This window comes from Apteryx rowi, unplaced genomic scaffold (assembly GCF_003343035.1).
Source record: "Apteryx rowi isolate R43461 unplaced genomic scaffold, aptRow1 scaffold_274, whole genome shotgun sequence".
Lineage (NCBI taxonomy): Eukaryota > Metazoa > Chordata > Aves > Apterygiformes > Apterygidae > Apteryx > Apteryx rowi.
Genome location: NW_020449130.1, coordinates 480,112 through 487,663, shown reverse-complemented (window position 1 = coordinate 487,663; position 7,552 = coordinate 480,112). Strand labels below are relative to the sequence as shown.

The 7,552-nt window shown below is 37.9% G+C and overlaps 1 long non-coding RNA gene across 1 annotated transcript; it reads right to left on the bottom strand.

The window, feature by feature from the left end:
* Nucleotides 1-1,586: 1,586 nt before the first annotated feature.
* Nucleotides 1,587-7,539, bottom strand: LOC112967406. Its single transcript, XR_003253959.1, has 3 exons — nt 6,626-7,539; nt 5,036-5,155; nt 1,587-1,728 (listed from the first exon to the last, which is right to left on the bottom strand). It is a non-coding gene; the product is annotated as an uncharacterized LOC112967406 (long non-coding RNA).
* Nucleotides 7,540-7,552: the final 13 nt, after the last annotated feature.

Below are 7,552 nucleotides of genomic sequence, written 5' to 3'. Positions count from 1 at the left end.
TAATCTGTATAGGACCTGAGAAGACTGAACAAAATCTTTGAAGTACACGCTTAAAATTATGTATCTGCTGTTAAGTGTGTTAGTTAATTTGTGGTTCTTTATGTCTAAGATCTCTATTTACGTTTTTTTGTATTTTCCAGACATATACACAGAAACTTAGGGGGTTTGTCTTAAGGAGGGTGATTTCCCATATTTTTGGTCTCTCTACAATTCTAAAAATGTTCATATAGGTATTTGCAGTCATAGTACCTTGCTAAAAATCAACAAGGTTCATGCCTGGACCCTTCTCTATTGAAAATTTGGACACTTAAAAAGCTTTAATCTTCATATTGAGAATTTCCTCACTTTTTCTTTTTATCTCTTGATTTGAAAATTAACTAAGGAAAGTCTGTTTGCATCTCAGTATAGGTGGCAATATTTAGCAGAGCTTTACTCAACTTAAGAATATGTTTCACAGAGGTAATTCTTGAGGTGAGTCTGTATAGCTGTATTCAGCTGGATTCCTAGTATTTCAAACTTTTAACTAGTTCTTCAAATACAACCTCTACTATTTTAGTTAAAAAGACTGGTCTTCTAGGGAGCTGTAGGCTAAAGTAATGCATTTCCCTGATGTTCTGCCACTCCTTTATACAGAAGGCTCAGCCTGAACACATGTATGTACTGACACATGCTTTTCTGCTGAGCGATAGTTCTGAATACTTGAATTCCTTGACTGTTAAGCTGTATTAGCTCATTTTACAGAACTTCTAAACTTGGACTACACAAATGTTTTTGACTGTAAGCTGCTGTGACTGATACTCAAAATTGCTAGATTCTGAGAGCTGGAGTAAACATTGTTTACAAAAAAAGATGAATTTGAGAGAAAACAGTTCTGTTTGAATATGCTAATCCAAATCGCTGGGCCTGGTTCAGATCTCATCATGTTAGTGTAAATTAGGAGTAGCTCCACTGAAACTAAGGGAGTTACACTTGCCTAAACCTATATGAAATCAGAATGGATTAACAGATACACTTTATAGAATGGAATATTTGACAATGAGAAAGGACTAAAACACAGTAGCCTCTTATTCATGCTCCATATGGACTCTCCAGCTGGCAAAGTGCTTTGTGGCAGCACTGCCTCTTTTTACACATTATTTTGTTTTGTTTAGTTTGGCTTTTCCATATAAGCGATTTTATTGTTCAAGCAGGAGCACTCCCACCCTTGCTAATAATCACCAAGCCATACTATTGGGTAATTATAGCTCTTTATGTGCCAAGATCTCACACCAAGAAAAGGCAGCCAATCCTGATGTGAGAAGACACGCACTGGCACAAGAAAACTAGCCAGGGAGACAATGAAGAGAGAAAAACACAGAGAGAGACTGTACGGTGTTATGCTTTATCTGCCTACGACAGTAGCATAAGGGACAATGTTGTTTTTCCCAGCAGTTTTCCAGTATAGTTTCTCCATTCGCTGATGAATTAAGAGTACATGAAACTGTGCCAGAGCTAATCCAAACAAATTCCACCCAGATGGTTAAATCCAATTGCCTATGCCTTCTCCCACAAAGCAGAAATGTCCGTGGTATAGTTTGCTTGGTTACTGTCTTTTTCCTCCTTTGCTAAGCTGACTCCTACCCTCCCAGTTCTCACTGGAGATCTACGCCGTATGGGTGCTCCTCCCTCATATCCAGAATGTGTGGGTTTATGGGTGCTTCCAAGTGCAGATCTTCTCTTGCTCCACCCCTGAAGAAATACAAAAAAATTATGAATGGTGTATAAATATTCCAGTATAGTTCTTAAAGCGCTTCATTGAAAACTGCCTATTTCTGCAACAATTTCAAGCCTAAGAGAATTGGCACTAACACGTTCATATGGGCTGTGTACAGTTTGGGAAGTATTCCAACTCCTGCTATCAGGTGTATCACCTCTGTTCTTGAATCTCCTATTCCTCCTGCATAGTCAATGAAAATAGATACGATCCTCCTGCTGTCACATACTTCAGAGCAGGACCTTGACTTACTGCTCAGAGTTATTTGCCTAGAATAGTATCTCTTCAGTGGCTAGCAGGAGATTAAGATCCTAATTTACTCACTAAAGTTAAACACGTGATGCAGGTAGCCTGAATGTCTCCCTTTGTCTTCAGCAGAAATCTTGGGTTACTCTTTACATGTTTCTCTCTGATTCAGATAAGCTACCTGGTCTCTAAGAAACACGAGTGCTACTCATCAAAGGGCTAACTTCAATTGGTAGATCAATTGAATATTTATAAGTTAGATTTCACTAAGAAGCAATTCTCATATCTTACATGCTTCTTGTTAGGTCTTGATGTCATTCCTGTGAAGAGTAGCTGCAGGATCATTCTGCTGAGTACTACAGTAACTTCCAAATGTCTCTGATGATGGGATAATGGCTGGGGTAGACACAGAGTGCGCTTCGGAAAACTTGTGACAGGGCTGAAAGGACATTTTTTGGCAAACATTGGATTTCTCCCTCCAGCAAAGAGGAGACTGCCTCAATCCTAGAAGAAACCCTAAACCAAGGGGAAACCTGCCACAGGAGCAGTCCATACAAATCCATAGGTGTGGGCATCCTAAGTGTAGTCCAAGATGTGATAAGTGAATGCCTTCTGTTGAGGAACACAATAAAGGACTTTGCCGTACTGCTTTGGTCAGAATCAAGCATGATACATTCTGAACTTGTCTTGAAGAAGAAAGTCTTTTGCTGCCACTGAATTTGGGATTGCAATAATAAGCATATATAATAACTAATAATAATATTAGGGAGTTAATAATTAACATCCCTTATCACTACGTTCATCACTTTTCACCACTGCAGCTTTAGTCCATTTGGAATTTAATATTATAGTTGATAGAAATTTAGTCATTACAGTCAACAGTTTGGAGTATGTTTCAGTTGACCAGCCAGATGAGGTTGAGCTGAATCACTCTCTAGATTTCATTAATTTTACTAAAAGATCTCCACTGACTGTAATAAGCAATAGATAGTACATACTAGTACACACCAGGACACTTACATTTAGATGCCTAGGTTTAGGTGTCTTACCCTCCAGTCAAACCCTGCCTACAGTCTAAAGAAACTATTCACTGAGTTGAGAAACTGTTGCACAAATAACACCTTCACACCAGACTAGCCACAAGAGGTAAGTATTATATTAAACATCTCCTATCTCAGTCACGCTTAGTATTTAGTATCTAATTCAGCCATTAAATACCTACTATTGAAAACAGATTGCAACTAATGGGAACAGATTCCCCCAGTCTTTGGGATATGATGCTATTTTCAGTTGCTCTGTTTGCTCATGGCTTAAGTCCTTTGACAGGTTAGCTGCAAAGGAGCCTACAAAATTAATTTTCTCTCTGCCTCCTCTCTGTAGCAGATTAAAAAATCCAGATGAGGCACAGATTTCAAAGTGCCTAGGAATGCAGTGGCAACGAGGTGAAATTGGACACACTGAAAAAATTCACATGTTAACAGGAATCTGTGCACAGTATAAATGAAGAAGGGAAACTGTTAGTTAGTCATAACACTGAAAACATCAAATGCCCAGATGGGATTGGATTATCCAGCCTCAGAACATCCATGTCCAGCAGAACATCATAAATGGTAGCCACAGAACTTCCACTCCACTTCTTAAAATATCTCAAGACCCAGCAAGAGAAATTCCAAGTTCGATAGTAAGGATTTCAAAAGAATCTGAAATTTGGAAGTTGGTATCTGAAGAACAGCAAACATAATCCCTATACTTGAAAAAGAAAAGAGCCAATACAGATCTATTTGTTTGATTCAGTACTACACAAGATCTTCAAAGAGATTTTGAAAGACTGAAAAATAAAGGATGTGCAATTGGATGGTAAGTAAATAACACATAGCAATGGATTATATTGACTATGGAGTTTAAGAATAGTTAATAGTGACATTTCTCCAGGAATTTGTCTTGGACCTTTCAAATTAAATATCTATTGCACAGCTTACTGTGATGGCTGATGGCTGCCATCCATGGCCAACATGGTAAAGGGCATATTTCTAAACTCCTTATTTGAAGAGGACAAAACCTTTCCTTTGGTATAAGTCAAAGTAGTGATAACAATGGATAAATATAATACTAGTCGGTACTTTCTATATCCCTATTTAATTCTTTTTCCACAGTATTTGTTTTTGATGTCTTATGCTGCCCAGCAGGACTCATAAACATATGTACCTTCAGAATGTTTTTACGTATGTTTGCCTTTCATCATTACAAAAATGATTTACTCTCACTTTCTTCTCATTTCCTTTGGCATAACATACTTTACTTTTTAAGTATCTTATCTGTTACACATGATATCTACATTCAAGTATGATAGCAAGAACAAAATATATTAGTTAAGGGACTGCACAAATCATGTTCTAAAACGGTGCACATCAAAATTCTTTCTGTTATTGTGATGACCAATATTTTTACCTTTGTACATAGGAATTTTCATTTTAAGCTTTTGCAAATAAGAGTTTGTAAATCCCATATAATAATTGGCTCTAGGATAAATCTRACAATATGTTATCTTAGACTTTAAGAAGTAATTTATGCTCAAATCGCTAGTAGGACTCCTATCAACCATTAGGTGGCAGTGTGGGGAAGGTGGATGGCAGAAATTTCTCAGGGTACATATCTGGAAGACTTGATCAGAATCAAAGGATCTGGTTGTCACCATCATTTATTTTAAAGCTTTTTTTTGTCTGTGTTTACCATGTTATTTGATTTGCAGATAGAAAGCAGTTTCAGATTAAATAATATTTACCATTTTTATGTACCCCAAATAGGTAAAAATCATCTTATTTAAGCAAAACAGTGACCTACATCTGGAGGTTTGACTCAGTTACATTTTTTCACAATGTTCAGGAGGATTTCAAGCGCAAAATTTTATGGGTCACATCATGAATATTTAACCTATTAAAGTTCATTGTCTTCTCTATAGCAGAAACACTATTGGATTTAAGAAGTATCATCGTGCAAGAATAAGCACTTTGTAAACCCAGGCAGTTTAGTACTGACCAATCTTCAAAGGCTTAGCTGAAGGTGCTTTATGGTGTTCCTTAGCTGGTACATGAAGTTGTTCAGATGGAGGATAAACTCATGAAAATACATAATCTTAAACTTCAAGGACAGAATGGTCTGTAATCAACAAAAGACACAAAAGCTCTTTTGAAATACATGACATTTAAGCAAGTCAAGGTGGTGAGCTGTTCTTTCTTTACTGTACTAACATTTAGCAAACAGTACAATTACATTTACATCATACACTTAATATAGCTGAAATAAAGTAATCATTACTGAAAAGCAAACATGCTTTCTTGACATTTATTTCACATATGTACTTGCCTCAGCTCTTAGATACCAGCGGGAGACCATTACCCTGAAATAGTGTTCCTTTTCTTCAACCTTATCTTTAAATATGTGTTGTAGCACCTTTGTTATTAGAGTGCACTTCAGCAAGCTTTTAGGGTGAAAGGAGGCGGAATAAAGATCTATGAAAAATTCAGAACAAAAGGTTGCAAACAAGAAAATAGGTAGCTACATGGTGATTACATGGTCACAACTGATGATCACAAATTGTAAATACTTTATACTTAAATACATTTTAAATGTTTACTTTTAGAATATTTGTTTTAAATACACATGAAAGTCTAAACTGTTCTCTGTTAATGAAAGAATGTCTTATTTAGTTCTGCTATCTAAGTATGCAATTAACTCATCTCCATCATTATGTTATTGCCTGTTTTTTGCCAAAGCTTGTTAGAATTGTGGAATATGTACAAAATACAAGATTTGACTAAAGATTTGTTCCAACACATTTAGAGCTATTAAAGTTTTTAGGTAACAACGCTAAAAAGTTTCTAAATAATTATGGGTGACAGAATCTTTGCTATTTGCCTAAAATGCTCAAATACAGTGGGACTGGTACAGGAAGGCAACACAGTGGCTTCCATAATAACAGTACCCAAGAACATACTTAAAAGACAACAGCATTGTCACCCTAGGTGTAGTGACATCACTGCTTTGTCATTTTGGGAGACTACAGGTGAAAAAGGCCATAACAGTTGAAGTGCCCCAAATCCTACAAGATGGTAGGATTTAACAGGCCAGGTCAGAGAGCCATTGCAGGCAGGCAAACAGATAATTATTTCTTCCACAGAGGTCTCTCTAGCCCTACTGAGGCCCTCTGTGAGATGCTGTAAGTTAGACTTTTCAGTAACATTTTATTATTCTATTTTATATATATTATTAAGAAAGATTTGTTCTTACAAAATTTTGTTTGAATTTTTTTGATCACCGCTATGCCTGTCTGAGATTTAATCAACACTGCTAAGTACAGTTTAACCCAAGACCTGGTCTGAACAGAACTGTCAGGTGACAGCTAAAGACCAAAAGCTTAAGAGCAGGGTATGCTTGAAGGCAGGCACTTGAGACAGATACYCTCAGGAAGCAATGACCTAAATAGTGATGGAAAGTACTAGTTAACGTTATATCCTACAAAATAACATTTCTAAATGAGAGTGCCAGCAAATGTTTAATTTCCTTTGGTTTGGATGCAAACTACTGAGGACACTAGCACACAAAAAAAGATAGTAAATCTAACCTTACCCGTCTTGTGTTACTGAAGTGCAGAGGAACAAAGCAACTCACACAGAGCTGTACATACTCACTTGGGGTGGTTATCACAAAATTAGTTACACAAACACATCCTCAAAGTAGTCTTTAAAATCGTGTTTTTTTTTTTTGTACCCCACTAGAGTACATTTGCATCAAATTAACCTTTTTCTTTGCAATGCGTGGTCAGAAAAAAATTTAGCTTGAAAACTTAGAAGTCTTTAATGTAATCATCTGACTTGAGCAGACCTTATGAAAACATCAGATATCACGAGATGCCTTGCGGCCTAACGAAACTGCTGTTATCAGTGGTTCCCAGCACATGGGGCCGTAAGTCAAAGCATTTTCTATAAACATACAAATGTGTTTTTCTGTTATCAAATCAGTGTAACCATTTGACTACTGTGACTCAGACCTCCAGTAGTCATAAGATTTTCTGAAATTATGGAGATTAAAAAAAAAGAAAAACAACCACAACCTCCATCTTTARTATTACATTGATACTGAGCGAAGTATTTGATCGGGAAAGCTCTGACTATAGCGCAAGTGGCGCGCAGGGGGTATCGCTGTGGTGGTCACACGCCCTTCTTCCTCTTCGGCCGGTTTTCTTTGAGGCTGTCAGCCTAAAGGAATTCCTAAAAGACGTTCTTGGGGAATTCTGGCGTTCTTAAAAAGCGATGAGTCACCAGTGAGACCTTCCCAGCGGTGGGCGCTACAGACCTTGCAGCCTCGGGGTACGCGGCGCCTCAGGCAGCGCCCGGCCGCCGCGGCTTCGGGCCCAGGTCAGCGGCAGGCGGCTTCCCCCAGCGGGGCCCGGCGGCGGCGCCTCCTGGGGGAGGCTCTGGTTTTATATTCCATAAAAAAATATTTCTGTAGCGTAGCCTAAAAACGCTTCGAAGCGAGCGGGCGCGGGTTCAAGGC